At 39.3% G+C, this 27,534-nt stretch overlaps 1 protein-coding gene and 1 long non-coding RNA gene across 12 annotated transcripts in view; one reads left to right on the top strand and one right to left on the bottom strand.

Moving 5' to 3' along the window:
- Positions 1-27,534, bottom strand: part of NEO1 (neogenin 1) — a 191,438-nt gene that overhangs the window by 138,308 nt on the left and 25,596 nt on the right. The gene's annotated exons all lie outside the window — the stretch shown is intronic.
- Positions 14,835-19,084, top strand: LOC139801299 (uncharacterized). The gene is made up of 2 exons (XR_011728141.1): positions 14,835-15,040; positions 18,694-19,084. It is a non-coding gene; the product is annotated as an uncharacterized lncRNA (long non-coding RNA).

Below are 27,534 nucleotides of genomic sequence, written 5' to 3'. Positions count from 1 at the left end.
ACACTGCAGGTTGAGCATCCATGCATTTACCCTAATCACTCCTTCTGTAAGTGATACCATCTCTTCATATATTAATTAATAATGTGAAGGAAAACAAGGTAATCATCAACAACAAAATCCACAGATTGTAATCTGAAATATCAAACATCCTTGGATATGCATTTATGCCTGGTGTTTAGTTGCATGGCCTTTCTAACACCTCTAGGGAGTCAGAAATCTTTACCTGAGTTTTGAATGCCTGAAAACAACTTTTCTATTTACAGCATTGCTGCTTTCAATTGTCTATTCTATGCTGATGGTTTATTTAAAGAGCCAGGTAAGGAGCTCTGCCACAATGACTCCCAACCCTTTTGCCTCTTACTCGGGGCAGCAGTTCCATTAAGCTTGGAAAAACAAAGGACAAAAGAGGGCACCAGCTTCTTTTGCTGCAGTTTCCCCTAAAGCATGATTCACTGTAACCATTTCTCATGGTACTCTTGTCCAGAAACAAATCCCCACCAAGGAAATTTTCTCTCTTGCCTGGTTGGAGTCCCACTGTTAGTCACATTCTTGCAAGGATTTGTTCATCTGCCTCAAACCTACATTCCAACCTTGAAAACTGTATATGAACTATGCTTCAAAAGTAAATTCTAACAGACTTTTTGTTCTTCCTGGTGTGAAAGGAGAAAGAATCCTTTATGACCACTAAGGTAAAAAAATTTAGATTTCTTTCAAGTTGCTTGAAAACAACCTTTGGATTTTATAAACCTCACTTCTAGAAACTGAGTCCCTCAAACCCCTCACCTTCTGCAAGGAACATAATTACAAAAATATTTTGCTTTTATAATCAAAGGAAAAACAAATCAGACCATCTAACATCCTATTTTCAAGTTACACCAATGAAGGAACTACTCTGAATATCCTAACTGCAAAATTTCTTTTCATAACCATTTCAGAAGGGGAGCTTAAAGGATTTTATCAACTTTTTCCCTTTTGAGGTGGAACCAACAAAGCCATTTTTCACATTTCAAAATCAGTTTTCATTCAGATAGCCAACCTCTAACTGACACATCCTTCAGCTTTGCATAGGATTTAGAGATGGTACCGTGTTTTACTTGACACAAAGGACAAAAGATCCTTTCATGTGCTATCCCCTTTCTATTGCTGTTAATGACAGAAATGATCTAGAATGATAATAAAGTAAAACCTTTCTGACTTAAACTCCAGACAAAGAAGTTACCTTAAGCAAACACTCTTGGGAATAGGTGTTCAATATGTGATCTAAGAGCACAGCTAAGATGCTTTCAAGGGTGATGACTGTCATCAGGATACCAGGTACTAGTGCACTCTACCCCCAAGGAAGCCTTCAGCCAGTGTCAAACTCTTCTTTCTTATCTGTCAAAATAAGCCACACTGATTACCTTTCATATAAAATTAACAGTATGTCATGAGACTACTATGCCCATTTCAGCCAATTTTTTAATATTTTACATGGCTCTTATTCCCCTGCAATCTTCTTGCACATAGTTTAAGCAAAACAATAAAATTAGTTTCCTTGCTTGTTCATTCCACAGTCCTGGCAGAAACCCCATTAGAGCAATACCCAATTTAGAGTTGCCAGCTCCAGTAGTTTTTATAGTAATCTGACTTGAGAATTTCCATATTCTTTCTGGTCAAGTATTAAAAGGAAAAGAAAAGCATGTAATTTTTACTTATTTTTAATATTAACAGTGTTTCCTTTGGAAAGACTACAGGTTACAGACAATTAGGGATCAATTCTTTATTTTTAATTCTTCCAGGGACCATTTTCATTACTTGATCAAACTGGTCTAAGAAAAGACACATCAAGCATTTCTACAAAAGAATACTAGAGGGCACTATAAAGACACCGACCAAAGGAAGAAAATTTATTTCTGTTCATCATCATGAACAATAGTACTTTGACTTTTCCACAGAAATAGCTACCATATGTTAGCTACTGACAATACTACATTTGTTTTAGCAGGTGAAGAGGAATTTCCTTTTTTTTTTTCCTGGAGTGATGGATTTCCTTTCCTAGAGTTCCAGTCTTCTGGTCACTCAGGCACTTAATTTACCTCTTCAGTTATGTGCGTAGGAAAAACAAACATCGGCTTCCACAGGGTTAAACAGCAGAAAATCCATTTGTAAGACTCAGAATACATAATACACAAACATTTAGCAAAAGGTTCCTCCATCTTATTCTCCTTACATTCTGTTTGAGCTTGGGCCAAACCACTCAATGCTCAAACAGGGCTCAGGAGCTCAGACTTGAGGAACTGGTTCACCCAAAAGCCTCACCAGGGCTAGACAAGCAGTTTAGCTTCCCAAGGAGATTCCCTCTTGGTTTGCAAACCAAGCCCAAGATACATCAGGAAGAAGATTCCTTGCATCCGTCATTTTTTTTTGGCCAGACTTCAAAACTGCTTTAGAACATAAATACAGAAAAAAGTCGGCACAGATCACAAGAGAATTATTTGCTGAAACCAATTACTTAAATATTTTCCATGTAGTAAACACACTGCAGTACTCAAGAACTCTACACGAAGGGTAAAGTAATATTACTATTTCTCACCTGCCAAGAGGGTTATAGGGCACCCAACAGAACATATTCAGTGGAGCATATTCATTTAAAGATGAACTTTAAGTGAGAAGAGAGTCACACTTCAGTGAAGGATCATGCTGTAGTCTCCTCCAGCACACCTATTCAATTCCCTGCTTCAGGGTGATTGCAGAGATTACAAAGGATGCTTGTGGGAGAAGTGTGAAGGGCAGGGCTGGAATGCTGCTATCCTGTCAGGGGTGCTGCAATCACAGCTGAGGGCCAGAATGGCATCCAGGAAAATATATATGATAAGAAGAAAGCTGGTTTCTATGGGAAGCTTAAAAGGGAATATGTAAAAAAAAAAAAAAAAAAAAAAAAAAAAATGCAAGCAAGAATCAAACCAGAAGAAGTTGCTCAAAATAATTTCCAGCATTGTTCTAAAGAGGGAGACCTCTGTCATGCTTGAAAGAAGAGGAAAAAAATCTTAACAAATACCTTTAATACTAGATCAAGTAAAGACTATATAAGAGAACGTGAAAACACAAGTACAGCTGCATCAGATCACAGCAAAAAGAATCCTTTTAACTCAAGTGTCTTGTCACAGCAGCTGAGAGCAGATGCTAGGGAGCACCTAAGAGCAAAGTAAATATACTGTAAAAAATACTCAAATTCAGCCTCTCCTTTGCGACTGGAGGATTTCAGCAGCCAGAAGTGGGTTTTCTTCTACAGCTCAACAGCTCTTGGAGAACAAGCTGCCTCAGAGGAGTGAGAGGAAAAGAAGGAAAGGGCATGGGCAAAAGAACACAAGTTTCAGCATTCATTTTGAGGGCCCCCAATTTAGGGGACTAATGCTGAAAGGTTAAGACAAGTGGTTAATTCTGTATGTTCAGCAGAGCTAATTGCATAGCCTCCTTCACTCCTCTGGTTCCTTACCACTATCCAATCACACTCTTGATCCAAAGTATCCAAAAATATAATAACCTTAACTAATTTATAAATAAGGATTTTATTGATCTCTCAGAATACTAGGGAAAAAGTGTGAACAGTAAAAACGTAAGAAGATACACATACGAAACACTACTGTAAGCAAGCTGCAATGTTTTTAACAATCTCATTTTTAAAACATACTTACACAAGTTTTCTCTCTCATCAAATTCAACATTTGTGGCCGAGTTCATTCCATGGGTAAAATAAGTCGCAATAGAATTGACCCTTCACAAATTTAAGCTGTAACACTGTTCTTGTAAAAGCAAGCTGACCAACTCTAGAACTCACAAGAGACTTTTCTTGGCAGAAAGGTACATAGCCAGATGATAGGCACATCATCAGATACATGAAACAGGACAGAGCACATGCCCACAAGTGACCCAGACAACCACGGCCCGATCCAACTACAGCACCAGGGAGACAACCAGCATGTGACGGAAGGGGAGGAAAGGACAGCTAAGCGGTGGTAGCTCCCATCGGTTTTATTTGCTATTGAGCACGCTGTGCTTGTTTGAGAAGCCCAAAACTAAAACTGGTACAGTCTAAAGATAAAAACCTCAAGAGATGCCCATTTTTGTTCCAATTTGCAAAACACGAGCCTCTGATACAGAGAGCGCCTCTGGTAACCACTGGGCAGCATCAGAGTATCCATGCTAACTGAATTCCATGCAAAACATCCATTGGATTCTGCAGTCGGAGCACTCAGTGCTTTCACACCCCCATTTAGCTCTCTGATTATTCGTAAATTGAAGGTTGACTGTTTGTGTTTGAATTGTAATAACCAAGGCAGACAAATGCCTTGGGCTAGAGCATGTTACAGTCACAGAGGAAAAGCTACTGTAATTAGAGTAAAATTCATTTTTCTAGCAAGAGGAAAAAAAAAAAAAAAAATCACACTCAACACGAAGTGAACTACAGAAAAACAAGCAAGGCACTTTGCACTAGATAAACAGAAGATCAGAGATTTGCCTGGGTTTGAGCCCTTGAGAAATATTTAAATCACAAGGTTCATGCTTCAGTTGTCGTTCAATAAAATGGAGAAAAGAGGCAAAAAGAATCTGGATTTTTACCCCAGAAACAGGCACCCATGTCCCAGCATGCCCAAGCGCAGCTTGAAGCCTGCGGTCATAATCTGCATCAACAAATCAGACAGAGGAGGAGAGCTTGCCACATGCATCAAGCATTGCTTGAAGAAAACACTAAATCAGGAAAGAGAAGAGATGGAAGAGCATCTTTACCTTTACAACTGAAGTCTCTCGACTGCATGGTAAGACGTCGCAATATTTTTATACTTAATTTTTATATTCCTATACTGCTCAGTAAGAGTACTGTACAGAAAGGCAAGACACCAGGTATAGGTATTAAACAGGTACACCAGCCCCTCCCACTGCACATGCTTTGCTGTTGTGTTTGTGGTTTTGGGGTACCACTGCAGCATCACATGAACATTAATTTTCTGGTGATACAATCTTTGGCAAAGATCTTTTAAAGTTGAACGTTAATAGCCATAATATAGTAGCAACCATCTAGAAGTCTATATAAACTATGAATTTTAAGTGGCAAATCATTAAGTTGTGTGTTCCATGCCTTTCATTAAGTTTTATTTATATTTACACATACACACATCCCCATATATATAAACTTTACGTATATGCACATCTTACACATACACGTCACAACTAGTGATGTGCACCTGCCAGTATTCTCTATAACACCTGATTATTATACAAACTTCAATTATTTTTTCAAGACAAGCATTTGAAAATTATAAAAACTGAAAAAACTTACCAAAGACATCTCAATAATAATATTATTGATTAATTACACTTAAAAGAAGAAGACAAAATAGCTTACAGAGCCAGAATTCTACTGAAACAGATATAAGACAAATTAGCAGGTTCACACTGGGTGAACAAGGAAGAAATATCTGGAGATGCAGAAATTAAAATATAAATATCCAGATAACTCCAATATTAAACAGAAAGGATAACTAGTCACAACTGAATGGTTTGAAAGTGGCCAAGAGTAAGTGTAAAGACACTTCACTACATTTCAGACTGGTGCCCACCAGGAAAGCAGTCCAAGCAGTAGCTCAAACGTGTCACTGAGTTAACAACTTCAAGTCATTGTTTTTGAGGTTTTTCTTCTTTTGTGTTTGTGTTTGAAAAGGGATGTCTTTGTGTTTGAAAAGGGATGGAAGGCTTTGGCTGGCCGAGCACTCCCTTCAAGACAGGAATATCTATCTATGACACAACTGTTCTTCAGCAAACTTGGAGTTCTATCTTTGCACCACTGACTCCTTGCTACATTCACGCATCCAACAAGCTGTCCCAGGAAGAGTACAGCTACCTCAGAAGCTTTGCTTTATAAATAAACCTTCTTTCATACCCAAAGCCTAAACATGACAGAAATATTTGCAAATCTTCATGATCCTTTATCTTGAAGTGCACAAATGTGATCTGGAATAAAAAATTAAATCCCCAAGACTTATTTACTACAACTTCATTATTTCAAGTGCACCGAACATACAAGGAGTGGAGAAAATTATTGGATTTTTATTACGTTTTTATATATGAAATAAAGTAGCTATACTTCAGGAAGGCAACTCCAGACTATTAAACAACATATTTATATTCAAAACAGATCCACGAAAAAAAGCTAATTGCACTAATCCCTTATTGTACCTTTGCAGAGTGTTCTTTCACCCAGCTGACATTTTGCCATAACAGATTCCTACACTACGCTGTTAGCGAGTGCTTTGTAAGCCAAGAAAAGCAAGAAGAAAAATAGCCAAATGCCTCAATTTCACTCCTGATTCTTGCTGTCTCCTTTTTCAAAGGTGCAATGTGGTTCTCTCCATGTCCCTGCTGAAGCACGGGAAGGAGGAAAGCAGCGGGATAAACGCCGAGACTTCTGCACCTTCCCGGAAAGCGGCGAAGCTGTACATCAAACTTGAACAGAGAATATAACCCATGGGATGCTAATGGAGCATGTCCAGCTCCATCACTTTCCCTATTTGGTCTCAGTTGAAAGTACAGTCTAACAAACTGAAAGTTCGGTTTTAAAAGCTTTACACAGATTCTTGTCTCTTCTGAAAGTGTGTTAATGAAATGGCTTCCTGTTTCATTTTCTGAAGACAAACAAAAGCTTTCATCTCGCTTGTTTACTCACTTAAGCTCCTCAATTCCCATGAAGCACTGTAGCTTTGATTGGCACAGTTTTTGTCAGAATAAAATAAAAAGCATAACTGTAGCTTTGAAAACACATTAGCAAAAATATTTGCAAGTATTAGCTTCGCAAATATTATAGAGATGGGCAAGGAAAAACAGATTCATCTGTTCATTTATAACTATTCCATCAAAGTGGGAAAGTAAAAATGTTGAAAAAGAACTTACAAATGAGTGGAAATACTGCATTTATTAACTGAATTATTATATATCCATAGATATACCCGTAGATATGGGTGTTACCTGAATTACTAAGTTAGTCAGAAATGCTTAAGAAAAGCAAATTCATAATTCATCACCAGATGGAATTTGCTTATAACCCTTTCGTTCTTGTTTCTCCGTAAGTATAAAAGTTCTCATCACCCTGAATATAAAAAAACCCTGGATGACAATTTGACTGAAGAATGCAAGACAAGTTTAGCACAACTTCTCAGATTGATCTAGAAAAGGTCTCCCTTTAATTGTATTAATTTTACCTGCTAAAAAAAAAAAAAAAAAAAAAAAAAATCACAGAATCCAAGACTGGTTTGTGTTGGAAAGGACCTTAAAGATCATCTAATTCCAACCCCCTGCCAGAGGCAGGGACACCTCCCACCAGCCCAGGTTGCTCCAAGCCCCATCCAGCCTGGGCTGAGATACTTCCAGGGATGGGGCAGCCACAGCTGCAACTTGGGCCAGGGGCTCTGCCCATTCACAGCAAAAAATTTCTTACTAATAGCTAAACTAAATCTCCTTCTTTCATTTTGAAGCTGCTATCCCTCATCTTATCACTTCATGCTCTTGTAAAACGTTCCTCCTCAACTTTCCTGGAGCCCCTTCAGATACTGGAGAGAAAAGCCAGAACAGGTCACCTGTTGTTACAGGCACTAATAGACTTCTGGCAGGATCTGACTGCTCACAAACAGCTGACAGTTCACTTCCAAACATGAAGGCTGTTGCTTGCCTTCATGCCATGCATCTTTATGAAAAGCATGGTCCCATCTCCTTGATAGCCTCCTTGTAAGTACCAGCAGGTCCACCACTCCCCCCCAGGCTTCTTTGGGCCAAACCTCTCCTAAGGTTCATGCTTCAGCCCCCAGCCATGCTGGAGGAGAGTCAAACAAACTTGCTCCACTTCTGTAAACTCTGACACAGACACGTTGGGGAACCCAAAACTGGATGCAGTATTCTGGACACATCTGGCAAGGCATCAAGTTCACTTCCCCTCATCCTGTTGGCTCTGCCCTGGATAATCCTTTCTGTGCCACAAATTGGCTTGCGGAGACTATGAGATAGTCTGACAGCCACCTGGTTGACTATTTGAAAGGTTCCAGATCAATATTTCTTTTTTTCTGTCTAATATGGAGCAGAATTTTCTGGCTCAAATAATATCAAAACAGGACCCAGATCTGAACTCTGCATATCACACCAGAGGACAGTGCTCAATTTGCACAACTTCATTTTGAAGCTGCTAAACAAACATACAGACCTGATGAAATATTAATTTGACTAATGATGACAACAGAACCTCAGAAGGAGCTAACAGCTCCACAGAAAGGGAGTAAACCTGCTTCCAGCACTGACAACTGCACAAGTTTCAGACATGTAACAGATGGCTCAAAAACCTGTGCAGACTGTGTTGATATCAGCCTTTGCTTTGGCAATACTGCCTCCCTTTTTAAAGCCACAAAAAGCTTACCTGACTAGGGAGAGCTGAAGTGTGAGATACTGAACAGAAATTTTGAGTAAAGACTGGTCACAAAGTATTTATACTTCACATTTCTTCCACTTCATACACTCCAGACTAATTTAAGGTACTCTCTCAAGAAAGATTTTACCTTCAGATGACAGAAAGCTCTTCTATCTGCTTGAAGAGTGGAATCAAACTAGATGGCAACTTAATGTTCACAATAAAATTTCAGCCGATAATACTTCATAAAACATAATTTGGATGTGGTGCTTTGTGGAAGAAAGCTCTGGAGGTCACCTGGCTTAGCCACCTGCACCAAGCTGGTGTACTTAGATCAGGCTGGTCAGGGATTCGGCCTGCCAAGTTTTAAGCTTCTCCAAGGAGATGTAACAATAGCCCTGCAAGAAGTGTAGAAGCATCCAAAGCAGGAAAGCTTTGGTGAGATGTGGCCCCAAACTGTTTTTCTAGAATTTCCTTTCTGACACATCACAAGGGTGAGCTATGGATTTAAACATTTTCAAATTACAAGGAAAAAAATCTACAAAATAGGCACACAAAGCTACAATAATGGCAGTGTTTGGAAAGATCTTTTCTGAGGAATCCAGCAATAAAAGCTACACAGAGTGCCTAATCCTTCTGTTACCATGCTTAGAAACAAGGAGGAGGATACAATATACCAATATGGTCTGAAAATCACACCTGGGAGGTGGCTCAGACTGGCAAGAGGAAAGACAGAGCTGATCCTCAGCAGAACGTCACTCAGAACTGCACTTGCCGTGTGTCCCAGAAGTAGGATTTTGCAAAACCTATCTGAAAAGAAGCAACATGTTCTCAGGGGAATAACAAGGCTGTAACTCAACCTCACCTAGTCTGAACATAATCACTGGACTGCTGAACTTGCTGACATTGTCATCACGGTTTTTCTTACACCACCAGTGACATTAAGGGCACTGCTTTGGCAGTAAGCACAGAGCAGGCATGTCCAATGGCCAAGAGACTCAGCGACAACTTGGACCTTGACACAGAACTGTTAACTACTGCGACATCCCTTGGTGTCCCCAAATGTCTCATCACAGCAGTTCTCAGTGCCAGTTGAGCTCCATCTATAGTGTAAACTGGTTGGATGCTTGTGACTACATAGCCACCAGCTGCACCTCACTTCCCATCACCAACACACCACATAACCTTTCACCACCCACCAGCTGCAGGTCTGTAAGGACAGCGTCCTACACCTTCTCCCAATGCAACTGCTCCCTCAGAGCAGTTATGCCCACCACCACCCTAAGCATGGAACACAAGGATGAAAAAACTCTCCAACTGCAGTCTTTTATTTTATTCCCCTTTAATTATATACTATGTACCACCAGGTCTTAGTTTTCTCCTCTACATTAGGTCTCTAGCTAGCATTACGGTAAAGTTTTGGACAGATCCTTCATGTCTGCATCACTGTCAATGCCTGCTGCAACAAGCTTTCTATTTTAATACACATTGATAGAATTGCACTAAAACATAAGGCAATTTACACTACTAAGTCACAGCTCAAGCCTTGCAGCAAAAAAACCAAGTTCCAAAAGATGTTAAGACAAAGCTTTTCCCAGGTTCCTCAAGAATTTATGCCATAATTTGTCCCAGTCACCAAAATACCACTACCTTCAAGATAAAACCACATTTTCAGCTGGAGGGCAGCTCTGCTCCACATAAGCATTCACCACTGACCACTGTCACACACTATTATAAAGCTAAAAATTCCTTTGGTCTCACCTTCCCTGTCCATTCTGAAGTTTTATGTAAATAACCTGTATAACATTCTCCTGAGAAAGTTTCCAAACTCAAACATACCTTAACCACAGTATAATCAAATAATTAGACTGCTGTCCCTGGTAAGTCTACCATTAAAACTTAAAAACTATGCTTAAGATGAAAAGTTTTATTTCAATAAATAGCACATAATGACCATCACAAATGCAAGACTACATTTTCTAGCAGAGTAATTTACACTTTTTCAAAAAAAAAAAAATTCCAGGGAAAAAAACTGTCTAATAATGTGCAGTGTTTTGTTGTTTGGTTGGTTGGTTGTTGTTATGTTTGGTTTTTTTTTTTTTTAGTTTAGATTTTCTGTTGTTTTTTGTTTAAGAACTACAGCCAGAAAACAGAACTACTGAAACACACCCTTTAAGTTTTAAGAGGGATGAAATACAGCTTTCCAAGAGAGCCAAGCATTTATGTCACTTTTAACCATGAAAAAATCCCTGACAAGAGCATGTAAAATCATGACAGCACCTCCATAACAGAAACACCACTGCTACAGATCACTGTTACAGATTATAAGAGGAAGTGGCCAAACTGGTGACAGGTCAAAAGAAAAGGGATCTGTGTAGCAATGCACTTTGAGAGCATCACCATTCTATGTATGCAAATACGTTGTAAAGCACTAATATGCTGTCTCATATAAATATATATATAAAGACTTGTTAAGTTTCTGTAAAGTACTGTTTATCTTAGAATCACCCAATCATGTGCCCTACACAGGTCCTCGATCACTTACTGCACTGTTACCTTACTTGCATGTGAGGAGATATAAATGACAGAATATTAAATAAAGATGCTTTGCCCTTATTTCTTTAGGGTTTCCATGCAGCAGAGATTTCTTAGAGCCAATATTAAAACGTAATTACTTTGTCTCCCAAGGTTACATAATACATAGCTTGCATGCATTAAAAGTGGTTTTCATCTTTGTAAACAGGCAGTGAAAAAGAGAGGGGCAAGCTATTCAGATTTCCACACTTTACAGTCTCAGTTTCAACAGTCTCTCTTTCCCAGTGCAGCACATCCAGGCACAGCAATCCATCCCAGGCTTCCTCCCTGCTTCGTGCTTCCCTGAAGGTGAGAGGAAAGTTGGGGGATGAGGGGACGGTCAAATATTTGGCACAAGGTTTTGTGCCAGTAACAAATGCCTACAAGTGTGCACAGTGCGACGCAGCTGCTGGGAGGAACCGCAACCAGGGCAGGCAGATGGGCCAACACTCAGCAAGTCACAGGATAAAGTGTGTCAGAAACCTGCTGAAATAATAAGGCTTTTATATAAGAGTATCTAATCAGAGGTAGGTCACCTTCCTTTTACCATCTGCACAGTGTACAGATATCCCTAACACAGGCATATAAAAATCTCCTTATACATTCTGACTTAATTTTATATACTCATATATATATATAAATAAACATCAGCACCACTGCACAAATGTACATACAGAGCAAGTACTTCCACAAAAACTGAGCTAGAGCTATCAACAAGGCAGACAGAATCATAGAATCAGCTGGGTCAGGAAGACCTCTAAGATCATCAAGTCCAACCCTTGATCCACTACTGCCGTGGTTACCAGACCATGGCTTTTGATAAAGCACACAATAGATCATCTGAGACTTAACCAATAACAGCCCTAGATCCACCTCAGCAGCCAAATCTATTTTACAGCTGAAGTGACTCTTCATAAATCGGTTCAGTGAGGCAGGTGGTGAGCTGGCCAAGGCCATGTCCTACACATGGCATCACACTTCTTGGCCTTCATCTCACCAGTTTAACTATTTCAATATATAGAGAAAAAGGTTATCCTGGATTCCAGTGCTACCTATTTTTAATTGGCTATCTAGGTGAGCTATTTTTACCAGAATGTATTTCATCAGAGCAATCTCCTTGGGAACTATAATTAGCTATAGAGATTTTAGAAAATCTGGGACTACACTGCAGGACCGCATGATGGAAAAAGACCAAAAGACATAAAAGGACACCATGACCTGTCCTGAGAGCTCTGTCTGGTGTGAAAAAAGGAATGCAAAGCATGGTCTGACAGACACAAAGCACAAGAAAGGCAAAGGGGGCAATGATGATACCAGAAGGACAGCATCCTTTGGTGAGCAATCAGTACTGTTTGCACCTAGCAGAGTAAGTTTTTTCAACAAGAAATGTAAGTAGAAAGCCAAACACAGTAGAAAACCCCAGTAAATCTGAAGGTTCTACCAGTTGACTGAGATTCAAGGTAAGCATCGCAGCTGGGGAAACCTGCAGTGCTGCTTCCCAGCTCTGCAGCACAAAGCACTCCCTGTCCCATGTTCATTTTAGCAGCAGTTCATTCTGCACAAAAAAAACCCAACAACTTGCTTTTAGTTCATAGGGGACAAAAAAGTAAGCCTTAACATCCTCAAAACTTATCATTAGACTAAGGTGCTTACATTATCTATCAATTAAATTAGATATCATTAATTCTGAACGCAACTTGTAGATCGTTCTCTAAATGCTTTGCCAGAAACATAATTGAGTCTTCATTAGATGGGATGAGAAGGAAAATGGGATATACTATATATGGTTCAAGGTTAAACTGCAGCTCACAAAGGGTTGTTAAGAACTGCCATAGACTCCTACCTTCAGGAACCACACTGGGAGAAAAAAGGTACAGATCCCTCCCTTATCATCCACCCCCACCTTCCAGCTTACCAGTAACCTTGAAAGAATGAGACAGGGGGAAGTACTAAGTAACAAAGATTTTTCAGTACACTTAGGAAAGCTAAAGAAAAAGGAAAGTATTTCAAGCTACAATTAGAGTATACTACCAGCCTTAATTATGCTATTTCAAAGTTGAAATCTAAACTAAATTAAAAATAAAATAAAATAAATTTTCAGTCACCTGATTGCCATTTCATCTTTGTGCTATCAGTGTCAGGACAAAAACATTCCTAGCTTTACGTTCACAGACTGCTACCACAACTATATTTGGTCACCCTTCTGTTACTTGCACGTGATGCTGGAATAAATCTATTTTCTAGTGTTCCATAGCTAATAACCAGACTTACAAAGAAAGTGGGTAATTTAGTACACAAATATTATATTAAATATAATGAAAAATAAGTAAAATTAATATATTATATATAACTAATATATTATTAAATATAATAAATATATATAATACATAAAACTGTATAGATTATATATATAGATATATAATATAAATATTATACCAGTGTATAATATTTTGAAAAGAAGGTTTAGATGTCCAGTTCAGCCCTTCAGACAACTGGAACAAGGGAGTAAAAGAGCAAAGCAGAAAGTAGACTGGAGTTTATTACCACAAAGAGGGCACACAAAATCTATCTAAAAGGTAACTCTGTCTACAGTCATGATCTAAAGATAATTTGTTCAAACACAAAGAATCAAAAATTAAGTTCAAGAAATAAACATCTGTCCTTCAAATCTCTCCACAACTCTGCCCATGCTTATAAATAGCATCTTTGATTGTAACTGTCTCCTTGGTTCAATCTTTCCTGTCTTTCCCTTTGTGTTACACTACAGGAGACCTGCTAACAAAATCTAAGTCATGAATGTTTTCCTCATCACCCCAAAACCATAAATTAAGATTCAGCTTTCAACATCCTGTCCTGCAATTATGCATCTAGATCACAAGTTTCTTATTAGAGCGTTTTTTCAGCATAATCGGTTTCAGCTATAACTACATTTTTTCCATGAGAAATATTTTGTAGTAGTGTTGTTTTGAGTCTCTCCAAATCATTGATCCATTACTGAGCTAACCTGGAAATAGACTCAATTTTTCACTAAACTATTGATCAAGCCAGGTCAACCTCAACAAAGCTATCCAGAGAATGAGAAATCCACAAGTAAACAGCTAGACCGACCTAAGATATTTCTAATCACATACAAGGAGAGGAACTTAGAAAATATTTAAACAGCATGTTGGATTGCAGACTTCTTATAGGAGGGGTTCAGCAGATCATGCCCTGATTACAAGGCAAGATTGTGATTCCCATTTGCAGAAAATGATGACTGATTTTTTGAAAATTTTTTCCAGAGAAGCAGGAAGCTTCTTCCCATGGCTTCTGCATAGAAGCAGCCTATTCTGCTCGGGTACATGCATCTGATGATATTCTCCATTCTGCTGCACTCAACAAAAAAGTCCTTATACTAGGGTTGACTGATGAAATCTGTTGGTTTGTTTTTTTTAAAAAGCGGTTCCATTCAAAGACACAAAATCTTTTTCCTAAATAATTACTACAGCTTATTGTTCTACAACTTCTTTTGTTCCAATTCCAACCACCCTTGAAAAACCTGCTTGCAACATACAAAAGCAAGCTGGAAAGATGAAGGGGAAATTTCCAGCACGCTGCGCCACTGAGCATGTTCCCAGCTCACAGAGTACGAAGCAATTCGAAGAGATGAAGCTTCTCCATTTTTCACCTGTATCCAGAGGTCAAAGAAATCACTTTCTTTGGAAGCCTTCTAAAAACAAGGTCCCAAACCCTCCACCCCAGCAGCCCCCAGACCCTGGCCACAAAGCCTGGAGTGGCGGGAGAGGGGGATGGAGCACCCTGGGAACCCTGTCCTGCCGTTTCCATGGCTACACCAGTTGAGCAGGGAGCCTGTACAATAACCAAGCTGCGGATGCTCCTGTAGTGGCTCTGGAAAGGAAGCATCAATAAAGAGTGGGGGAAGACCCCCAAACAGGGGGAAATACAGCAGGGGGCATGAAGTCGAAACAAGCTTGGAGCCTTGCAGTCATTTTTTTGTTGTGCGAATACAAAGGAAAATAAATGCTGGTTATCTCAACGAAGGTGAGTAAGGAGAGCAGTATGAATTGCAGGAAGTCAGGGAAACTTGGCTATTCAGGGTAGAGTGTCAAGTACCAACTTCTGCTTTGCCAAGAAGGCATTTTCATTTGCTACGGCAGGAGTGGAAAAAAGAACCATTTTATATCCACTTGTGCTTTCCCAAAAAAATGCAATTCACAGAAGTTGCAGTGATGTTTTAATCAAGCCCACATGTACAGGCATGCTGATCCCTAACTGCCATGCAGAGCGTTCCCTGGCTCCCGTCTGTTGAGGGTAATTTGTGAATCACCCAGTTGCCCTCTGAAAAGGCTTCTATTTTGTTATTTTCTCAGTCCCTACAGTCTAGTTGGGGAAATTAAAATAAAACCAGGAATAACTTACCCTTGTAACAATCCTGGAGATGTAACTTGCTGCTAGCTACCTTTTGAAAGGCAGGCATCTTACTAGTTTTCTGCTACACTTCTTTAAAATAGACTATTATGAGATTTGTATTGAAAAATCAATCACTAAGAGCTTCAGGTAGTACTGCCCGCCGTTTGTGCCACAAAGCACATCAGTCAATCTGAAATAAAGCATCATTTGAGTGGGAGCCTGAGCCATGTAAATTCTGGGTGCGTTGTGCTGCAAGTCCCAAAGACAATGACATCACTCGCCTCTGTGCAGAATTTGTTGAAGGTGAAAGGGTTATGATTGCTTTTAATTGTTATTTCAGAAACTACAACTGAAACGTGAGTGTTGTCCTCACAGCAAACGGTGAAATAAAAAGATGGGAAGAATAGTTTTTTCAGCCAGGTGACTCCAGCAGTAATGTTTTTTTTCCAACTAAGCTGTCGGCAATCAAAAATGGGAAAGATTATAGGCACAGAGCCTGAGATTCAATTCAAAAAGATCTTTGTTAACAGCAGTAATGAAAAGGAAAAAAATGCCCACAGAATTCCTCTACTTAAAGCACAATCTCAAAACATATGCTTACAATCCTGGAAATCTTTGAGAGATTCAGTGTGTTAAACAGCTGCAGCTGAGCTTACAATGAACACTGCAAATAAATGCTAATGAGATGCTTATAGATACTGAACAAATTGATTTACTGAGATCTTGTCGAGTGTCTCCTATCAAGGGTTTGTCAGAGTAAACAACCTAATCCTTATAAACAGAAGTGACTCATTCATTACAACTGGAAAAAGAAAGAAAGAAAAATCCAAGCTTTAGTTCAGGAAGATGACAGAACAACCTAGATACACATATATGCACATATTATTTAAATATTTGTATATATATATGCTTTTGAGAAAACAATTAGATTTTTGGTTCCTCTGGAGAAATTTGTCAGCAAGGGAAGTAGTGAAGGTTATTAGCAAAAATGTATCTGTAGTTTAGCTCACCAGCAAATTACAGATCAGTTTGCAATTCTATGACTACATTTAAACACTTAAGAAACCAGTTATCAATGTAAGAACTGCCCTCACTGAAAAACAATACTTACATAAAGCTTTAGAACAAACCCATATAAACCAGATGAACAATGAGTTCAGACTCACATGTTGAATTTTTCTATCGCACAAAGTTTTAGTGAAATCTCCACGTTTAACCAATGCCTTAGAAATCAAATAGGTATTAAACCCATCTTCTTAAAAAGAATCCTATCATTTGTAAGATTACATATAATTATGAAAGATAAATTACTTAGAAGAGAACCAAGGTAAAACTTCAGCTGCATATCAGAATAAGAAAAATGTTTCTTAGTCAATAAAACCTACATGATTACACAGCATTATAAGTATTCAGGATATAAAAACCTACGGTTTCTTTTTGGCCAGTCACCTATAAAATATAAATTTGTATTTTATTATATTAAATTATTAAATTATAAAATTTAGCAATTTTATAATGGTAGACATGTATAGACATGGAAGGTGGTAAAATGTATCCTCTAACCAAGTACAGCCAAAGAGTTTCACTCACAAAACACGAGAAATTGAAATCCTCTGAACTGAGATAAAAAGTAAGTGCAAGTTTATTAACACTAGGAATCTTTGAGGAGGTTGTGAAAAAAAATATTTAGTTGGAAATGCAAAGAAACTCAATAAAAATCCATCCATTCATCCTCCACATCTCCACTTCCTTATCAGCCTCAGCCTCCTACTCAAGCAGAAGCAGCCCTGGAGTCCCATCAGGCTGAGTTTGGTCGATGTGCAAAAGGTCCTTGCCACAGGCTGAAGTCCTCTCCTGTGACCAGACACTCGGCAGCTGCCTGCAGCTCCTTACAGAACAGGGTATTCACAGGGAACCATCTCATTCCTGCCTGAGGAAGGGGAGGATTTGGGGGTCATTTTTTTCCCTTGCAATTGCGCCACAGACCTCCATCACTGCCATCTCTCTGTCACTTGCAGAGCAGAACATCAACTGATGTTCAGAGGGCCAATTACCTTTGAACCAAACAAAGCCAGCTCCTCCTAAAGCCCTCCATTAAGAAGCAGAAGAGCACACCCAAAACGAAGGAGCACCCTCCAGATTTTCTATGCTCATTTTATACAGCATAAAGGAACCTGTAAGATTCTTGAAGCAGCCTTAAGAGACACAAACTCAAGCTTTCCACAAAGAAATACAAACCTTCCAAGTGAATGACAAGGGCAGTTCTAGCAGCTACAAGATGCTAAGAGTAAAAAATAAAATAAAAGTTATAAAAAAAAAAAAAAAATCTATCAGAGATATTCCCTTCTGACGAAAATATGAAGTTCATACTGTTTTGTGTGCAACAGAATTTCTGCCAGGAAAGTTCCTGCTCACATTCAACCTCATTCCTACAAAAGCACAGCACTGTCCTGGCATGACTTGCTTCTGTGTCCCCTATGCTCCTTTTTGCTAGTTTTTAAGTACAGACACCTATACTGCAGTACAGCCTGAGAGGTAGACATCGATGGAAAATAAAGACACCTTTTCAAACTTGAGTCAATTACAGAACCAGCGCAAGGATGCTGAAATAATCAGGAAGCTCTTGTATCTTCCTTCAACCACTTCACAAGCCAAAAGCACATTAGAGCAATACAACACAACAGGATGTGCCCTTTGTGAGAAATACTTTCATTCCTGCAAAACACTTCTTCTGGGGAAAAAACATCACTGTCACTGACTTCCTGCTGTGCCTTTCCCTCCATCCCCAAATTGTAGAGCTTAACAACAAAACAACTCCCTGCTACAGAACAGGGCCCACTTACAATTTCTGTATACTAAACCTTAATCAGACTGATGTTGCCTTACTACTGTTTTTCAGACTTGCATAAGGTAAAAAAACTCAGGGAAAGGGGGTTACACAGATATGCACTTCCCAAAACACTCAAGACAACAAAAAAGAAACACAACTATCTTCAGGCCATGACTTTAATCATCTCTTGCCAGGCAGGTGTCCCAGAAATAATCCTGTTTTTGAGAAAGACATTTCATTTTAGATCAAAGTTTTCCTCTCTCCCATTCTTCTTGGCTAAGAGTGTTCTCAGCAGTGCCATTAAGATGCAATGCAAACTCATAAGATATATCCCAAATACTATTATCTTGACTACAATCAATGTAAACCATCCAGATTTGCTTGTATTAGTTTTTCCACTACACCTGCTTTATCTGGTTAATCTGCCTGTTCCTTTTTCATCACATTTTCACAGTACAGATAGAATGGACAAATTTGAAGCTTTGCAGCACAAGGAACACCTGGAACATTGCAGCTGCCTTAAGTCTGTCTTCAACTGTCATCAAAGACCAGAGGTCAAGATGGTGGACTGGAACACAGAACTTTTAAGCACTTTAAGGAAGCCTACTGCCTTCTTCAACAATCCATATGTTATTAACTGTAATAACTATCCAAAAAGGCACCAACAAGCTTTTCCTATGGAGTTTCACTCTCTGGAAGAACAGTAGACCACTAACAGGAGAGAAAAAAAGACCAGAAGAAATTATGAGATGTTCCCAAACCAAATAATACGGTTTGGCTTTTGAGGTTTTTTTACAACAACCCTACAGGAAAAATACTGAGATTAAAGCTTAAGCAAATATTAACTACATTAAGAAGACATTGTTGAAAAAGAGAAAAAGCTTTGAGAGTTTTCAACTTGAAGTTACAAACATTCATAATGACATCTATCAAGTTCAATGGGTTTCTAGAATTTAAATAGTACTTTATAAAACGGGGTTATGCTGTCTAATTTCAAAAAAATGAAAGAAGTTACAGATTAGGAGGTATCAGCACTTTTTACTGGCAGGAGTTTTAATAATGGTGTTTCAGATACTTAGATATTTACATACTCTGATACTTCCATCCTCTACAGAGCAGGAATGGGATTTTACCCATAGACAGAAGAGAGCTGCTAGGTCTGAATTAACTGTGCCACAACACACTCACAATCCCAGAATCAGCCAGGTTAGAAAGCACCTCTGAGATCATCAAGTCCAGTCCCTAATCCACGACCACTGTGGTTACCAGACCATGGCACTGAGTGCCACATTCAGTCTCTTCTTAAAAACCTCCAGGGACAGAGAATCCACCACCTCCCTGGGCAGCCCATTCCAATGCCTGATCACCCGCTCTGTAAAGAATTTTTTTCCTGATATCCAACCTAAACCTTCCCTGGTAGAGCTTAAGCCCATGCCTGTTTGTCTTACTGAGAGCTGCCTGGGAGAAGAGACTGAACCCCCCCTGGCTCCTTTCAGGGAGTTGTAGAGAGTGATGAGGTCTCTCCTGAGCCTCCTCTTCTCCAGCCTGAACACCCCCAGCTCCCTCAGCCCTTCCTCACAGGACTTGGGCTGGATCCCTTCACAGCCTCCTTGCTCTTCTCTGGGCCTGCTCCAGCACCTCAATCTCCTTCCTGAACTGAGGAGCCCAGAACTGGACACAGGACTCAAGCTGTGGCCTCACCAGGGCTGAGCACAGGGGAAAAATCCCTTCCTTGGACCCGCTGGCCACGCTGTTCCTGATCCAGGCCAGGATGTCATTGGCATTCTTGGCCACCTGAGCACACTGCTGGCTCATGTTCAGCTCCCTGTCAATCCAGCTCACAGGACAGTTATTTCTGAGCTCCAAGATGCAAACTGTGAGGTGCTGCTTTCTACAGGAAGCCATGTATGGTTTTGTTTTGTTTTTTTTTAATGTCACTGAAAAGGCTGAGGCTACTATTTAACCAACTGTAACAAAAATTAAAATGTACTCAACCTGCAAGTGTTCTTAAACAACCCAGCAATCTAGAGAGCCAGGAATCTCTAATACAACATTAGTTTTCCATATTCAGGATATAAGTATTCCTGCAGGATGAGCATTTTGCAAAATAAATTACCTCTACAATGCTGAAGTTGATAAATTCATCCAGTATAAACTACAAAGGCACTGCTTGAAGTCACATATGATCAGCTGCTTCCAAAGCCAAGCTTCCCTCACCCAAGAGAAAACCTGTTCTCTACACTTAGCTAAACATGTGCCTGAATAAAGTGCTTGCCTGAGAACCTCCCAACCCAAAAACTCCATTTACCTTAGGACTCTTTTCTATCATTTGAACCACTTCAGTGTGTTGCTTTGTCCTTTAAGTGGGCTAGAATAAATACCATCCCACACCAGAAGATAAGCTTTTTAATACTGAAAATACACTTCCACTCCCCCAAGTCTGTTTCTTTTCTCAGCAGCACAGAGCAGTCACATACAGTGCCAGCTTTCTCTCAGGCATTTCAGACTTTCCCATTCTTTTGTTCCTGCAAAAAAAGAATTCACAAAAGCTTAATAACTAGCTCTTCAAGACCATTATGCAGCATAGGAATGGTCAAAAATTTGTGGGTTTTTCAATTTAATTTCTGTCTTTGGGGAAAATTTAAATAAAAGCAACAAATGCAGTTAGCTGCAAAGCAGCAACATACAGAGCAAAATACAGAGCATCCAGATGTTTACTTATCCCACAAAAACATTGGCATTTTTCTAAATGTAAGAGGACAAGATTTGGGGGTTTAGCCTACACTAAAGCACTGGAATTTCAGGTTAGACAATGGGTAATTCTTACTTTCAGACTCCCATGTTCTCCCTTGTAAAATAATATGCACTGAGCTTCCAGTGATTTACAGCTGAAGTGTATGCAAGTGCACTTGCCCATCACTCAGTTACTCTCTAAAGCATGTGTGTATGGCACACAGTAAACACAAGACACTTCCAGCAAACAAGTTTCTTTTCACCAGTCTGGATGTAGAAGCTCCATTTCAAATCCCACCATATTATTACTACTAACCACTTGAAATTTATCTCATGCTTCTAAAACACTGTAGTAGACCAGAAAGGTTCATATGAAAGCATAATTTCAGAGGTATCACTGTCCCTGTCCACAAGCATTCAACACAAACCCCATGCCTCCCTGTCTCCAAAGGGAAATGAGGGGCACTAAGCCTAAAGAAATACAGTCTGCTGGCAAGAGAGGTCATCAGGCACTCCTTGTAAGTTCTTCCACCAGCTGCAGTTGATACCATTACCAGTGTTTCAGCTTCTGCTAAACAACTTCTCATTCCTTTTAGCTGAAAGTTACCACTGATCCATTTGAGAGTGAGAAACTTCAGAGATTTGAGAGACACAAAAAGGGGAGAAAATAAAAGGTTTATTTGCAATTCAAACACAGGTTTCAAAATTTTAAATCAAAACCATGGCAAACACACCTCACATTTCTTCTTAACACTGAAAACACTGACATTATTCTGCTAATGCTCAAAAAAACCTCAGATCCTGAGCAACCATAGAATTACAGACTCATTTAGGTTCAAAAAGACTTTTTAAGATCATCAGGTCCAACTGTACATGTTAGAATTGCCAAGCCTACCACTAAAGCATGTCCCCAAGTGCCACATACTCCAGTGCTGCCAGTACAAATGGAAAAGCACATGCCATACCTACCTCTACAGTCACGGCATCACATAAATTCAACATGACTTATGAGCTGTGCCAATTACATGGGCAAGAACTTATTAGAAATCTGTATTCTAATCCAACACCTACAGTATAGGACAAGCCTACAAACTGAGAACTACAGCAGAGGTCTACAAAAATAAGTATTGTATAAAGTCCTTCCAGAAGATCTAATTTTTGTAGAGGATATTAGAAGGCAACTCAAAAGCAGCAATTAGTTGCACAGAATATTGCCATAAAACATTAGAATGTATTTCTGTTCCTTGTCCTGCTTTTGTCCACAAGCTTGAATTAGAGACATCAAGTTTTTAAGATGAGCTACTGACCACTTGACTGGATGATCAATAAGTGTGGAAAGCTCTCCAGCACTTATACTCTTCTGGTCAAACCTGGAAGATTCTTAAGGATGTATTTGCCATAACAGAACACTCGGCATTGTAGAGAGACACATGTGTTTGACTTTTTTTTAGGAAGCAGTCATATATAAAACTGTAACTGTTGCTTACCGGGTACTGAATGTAAAAAGATTGTAAACGTGGCAGCATATCAACAGTTAACATTTCTAGCCAGGAAAATGAAGAGAGTGATAGTCCTGTTTTCTAACTGACCCAGCACCATGTGCTAGTAAAACAGAAAACATTCCTTGCAACAGAGAGGCTGCACAGTGTCACAACAGCTCCAGGATCTGCAAAAACATCATAAAAGGAAGCAGAGAAATGCATGACAAACAGCTAGAAGTTTAATTTTTGTTTAAGCAGGATGCATTTCCTAGACTTGTCTCTACTTTGGTTACGAAAACATATATAATACCACACTGGGTGAGACTTCAGTTTCTAGCAATAGCAACAGCAGAATTTTTTTTCTTTTTTTTGTGAAAACACCCAAGCCTGGTCATTCTCCCTAACCCATTCTCCTTGCAGTCTTTCAGTATCTGCTGCTGTTCTGTAGGAATAGCAGATGGTAAATCACTGCTTAGGCTTTCACTGTCCTGTTATTGACCTGTGGTTCAGCAGCACACACAACCCCTTTCTGATCTGTCTCTAGACTCCTGAGGCAGAAAGCCCCACCAGGTCAAGCCCCACTGCATAACGTGGTTCACTCTATAATCTGTTTTTAACCAAGCTGCTCATTTCACCAAGTGATTTGTAGCTATAGTACCTCTAGGTCTCGTGAAGAGTGTTGTGCACCCACTGGCAAACATTGGACTCTTCTCCAGCCTCAGCTTTCTCCAGCCCAGACCCAATGTTCCAAGAACTTTTAACCTTCTCAAACGTCACTATTCCTTTCCTGAGATGACTAGAGCTGCACGCACACACACGCCACCAGCGTCACACTGAGATGCAGAGGATGTTCTCAGTACCTTCCCTCTGCCCAGTGAGAGACTTCTCTCCACCCATCTGTTCAGCTGTTGCCATGTACTGCACTGAGGACATCACAGAAGGCAGCCATGACTCAAGGTGCCATAACTGCCTGCCCTGAGAACAGCAGCAGGTAGGTTGGGTTTGGTTTATTTCTGCCCACACAGCTTTACCTACAGTGAGGCTCCACTGATATTTCACCCGCTGCCTTTTCCTCACCCTCTCGATGCCGCAAGGTCACCACCAGCACAGCCCATGACCACCTTGATCCAGTATCTGTCACATTCCACAAAACAAGAGAATAGCAGAAGAAAACACTTCACCCTCTTTTCCTGTACCAAATTTTTACAACAGCTAAATATACCCATCTCAAAATACTGGTTTCACACTTGAGTCTGCATGGGAAAAGAAATATAGCCAAGTTTTGTATGTAAGAGATTTTCTATCGTGTACCCTGACACGTTCATGCACAACATTGATACCCACTGTGACTATGCCTTCTGCCACTCAATCACTGAAGAAATAGGTTTTAAAATCCTAAATACTATGTCCAAGGAAAAAAAAAAAAAAGCTTAAGACAAACTAACAGGACAAATGCTTTCAAATCCCAGCAACTGCCTCTTAGGACTGCACAGCAATTAATACTGATTCTACTTTGTATGTCTTAAACCAAACTATAATGACAGTCATTATAACATTGAAAAATAAAAGGGACACTGAGATGAGCAAGATGTTGCAAAGTGCTGGTTTAATAACTAGCCAGGAAATCCTAACACTTCATTACTCCTTCCCATAAGCAAGGCTAGTGCTGCTTCTCTGCATATGCCGCCCTTGCAAAAGGATAGATAATTTTAAATATCTTTATTCTCTTTTCAAAGATTTAACTTCCCCTCATAACTTCACAGCATCTTCTTCTCTGTGTTTCAACTGTTTGAAACAAAGTGGCCATGGAATAAAGTTGGACATTTTCATAAACTAAGTAAAGCTAAAAGAAAAGGGGGGATTTTTTCCATAAAAAGACAAGAAGCATAGTCCAAAGTTTAAAAAAACAAAAAAAAAGAGAGAGAGAGAGAAAGAGAGAGAGTAAAAAGAAGGAAAAAAAGCCACAAAGAAAGACAAGCTAGACAGTTAGAGCCCTACAGAATTAACCCATTTATGTATATATAAGAAGCCTTTGCCTCTTGGGTAATTGCTACCATGAGGAAGAATATAATTTCACACTTTCATCAAATTACAATGAAAACACATTCCTGAAAATCAACATGACGTAAACGTGTGTCATGGTTTAACAGTTTTAGTGGACTATAAACCTTGGACAGAATTCTTCTCTATTCCCCCACCCACCCACAAAGGGAAGATACAAGGGGAATAAACACCAGAGACTAAGTTGGAAACTGAAAACAATTGGATACAGATTTCACTAACACAAGAGAAAGGTAATAACATAAAGGGTAAAGTAAAAAAATAAATAAATAAAATATATATATATATACACAGCCTGATAGATAGCACATGGCAAGAAGGAACAGCAGCACAGCCAGCAGGAAGCAGGAGGAAAAGGAGGGAGGAGCTGCTGGCTTTCTGATCTTTATTTATAAAGTATGGCAGGAAATGGGAGGGAACAAATCTCTCCCTTTTCGTTCTGCCCCTCTCAGAGTCTGAAAGGCCTCCTTTTTAGTTCCTCCTGTTCAAATGGTGACAATGTGATAGAACCAATCAACACCACAGACTCAGGGGATTTAGGGACGTTTAGGTGTCCAGCTTTTGAGTTCTGTTTTGTTCTTCAATGAAACCGACATTTTGTACCTTCAGAATTACTTATTTTGAAGATACCATTTCACAAACATATTAAGGTATTACAAATTATGGGTCTTATAAACAGCAGAAAAAAGTACTTTATAAAACTGTCTAAAAAAACCAGCCTACATTAACAAAGTACACATCATCAATCCTTTTAAATAGGACCTACCCACAGTATTTAACATTTCAGTGGATATTTTTAAAACAACTTTCAATTGTTTTTGAAACCACTGGCTCTAAGCTGCAAAGTAATTTATTGAAAATTAAAATGTAACTTAGAATGGAGCAATTTTACTTGACTTCAGCCTTGGAAGAGAATTTTTAAGTGAAGCTGCAGTAATTCCTAAATATTGAAAATGAATAGCATATGAATAATTTATTGACAGCTTTTGCTTCATGTCAGCAGCTTTGCTGGAGGAAGTGATATTTATGAAGTCCCCCAGGACACCAAGAAGTTAAAGATGGGGAAAGAAATTGCAGGGTAACAGTACTAGCCCTGCAGAATGATATTTAAGGTATGTAAGTGTCACAGGCACTTTCCCACCATGAAGGTGTTACACAGTGCTAAAACTCACGGCACTGGGAGAGGAGGTCAATGAGCTTACCCTAAGAATTCTGGAACCTTTCAAACCATAGGTAAGTATAAAAAGGATCTTTTATGCATAGCAGGAATTACAGGAAGGCATTCAAGTTGGAGTGGTTTTCAAGCTCACTTGAAGCATGCTCCTTCAAAGGATACATCTTAAGTCAGATCTGGGTGTTTCTGAAAACAGGTGGGATGTGCTGCTGTGAAATGCAGCTTGGGTTTTGGATGTCCAGGAAGGTGCTGGGTGAATGAAGAGGAAGAAATGTGGCCAGAGGAAAGTGGCTAGGCCAGAGCTAGGAAACAGGATAGAACAAGGGAAAATAGTAGCCAGGAAGAAAGACTTAGGATGAATAGCTTGCAGCTATGAAATGCATCACCAGTTCTGATGCAAGACCATGGAACAGCACAGCAACAATAATGAAGACAGGCAGCAGCTGTTCCCAACATCCAGTCATCTCTTCAAACTTCTGGCAGAAACATCATCATCATTATTATTACATCACATCTTCCTTCCTAACCAATTCCTCCCCTTTGCTATTGCTTCTCCAGTCAGCTGCAGCTCCTCAGCACACCTCCCACCAGGCAACCTCTTTGCCCTCTGAGTTTGACTGCAAGGATCTCTGGTAAGAACCTATTCAGGCATTTGCCAACAACAGCCCACAGCTCTCTGCCCTAAAGCACCTACCAGTTTTAGATTACCACCACTTCCCAAGAGTTTCCATTTAAAAGGGAGTATTTGTAGCTGAACACAATGCTTCATCATACACTAAGCCTGCCATCCTCACCTCTTTTATAGGAAAGACTAGGTCAAGAAATGCTTCTGCCTTCAAAAATAGGATTCATATTTATGGAAAGAATCAAATGTGTTGTTTTTTTCCTCACACCAGGCTACAGGGTAAATGAATGCCTCCAACTGAAGTGACTTTGGATTAGGCTAGTCTTGTCAATAATTAATACACCTCTGTAGTGCAAAAACATAGGAACAAGCTAGATTAACAAAAACCCCTTCTGCTATGACGCTGGCTTCTTTTCCTTCCCTTTGAAGGAAAGTCTTTTGTGCATACAAAAGACTACTGAAAAAGGAGGAGATTCTTTATGACCTAGAGGTAAGAGTTCTGAACATCGTTTGGAGCTTCTTTTCCCTCCTCTCATTTAAAGAAATGCTTTCTAAAATAAACATTTTTGTTGTTACAGTTCATTCAATTGAAATCATAGCATGTCATCTTTAAGCTGGCCTCCAAAACTTACACAAATCTTTATCATGCAAATTCTTTTCAAGTCTTGGAGATCTCAGAAGGCTAATGGAACAAATAAAAAGCAACAAAGACAGCAACAATGCTATTTCATCAGCTTGGGCATGGTGATCTCTTATCCTCAAAACCAACAGATGAAGCAGTAATACACACTTCCAATGCAAGCCTCATCAGTCATACTCCAGGAAGAGATGCTCCATTCCACTAAAACAGTTATGAATTACAAACCTTTCAATAAAGTTGGAAATTTTTACTTGCTAGAAATAGGTATGGCCAGCCACCAGCAGCATTTTTACACTCACAATGTCCTCTCTCTGGCTTTTTATATTGTTATAACTGCAACATTTTTATACTGGAAGTACTGATGTTATTATATCTCCAAATGGCTTGAAAGTTAAAAAATCAATTTGCAAATTAGCAGATCATTTTAAAAACTGCTTTAACAATTTGAGTATCAAACAATAAGATATAGTACAAAACTCTAATCAGTTGTAGCCTAAGTTAAATTTTTCATAAGAACATTTTGCTCAAGTACAAAAAAACCACACCTCTCCCAGATAATCCTGGATTTGAGATGTTTTCTT

Source organism: Heliangelus exortis, chromosome 11 (assembly GCF_036169615.1).
Source record: "Heliangelus exortis chromosome 11, bHelExo1.hap1, whole genome shotgun sequence".
NCBI lineage: Eukaryota > Metazoa > Chordata > Aves > Apodiformes > Trochilidae > Heliangelus > Heliangelus exortis.
This window is presented reverse-complemented; position numbering and strand designations above follow the sequence as displayed.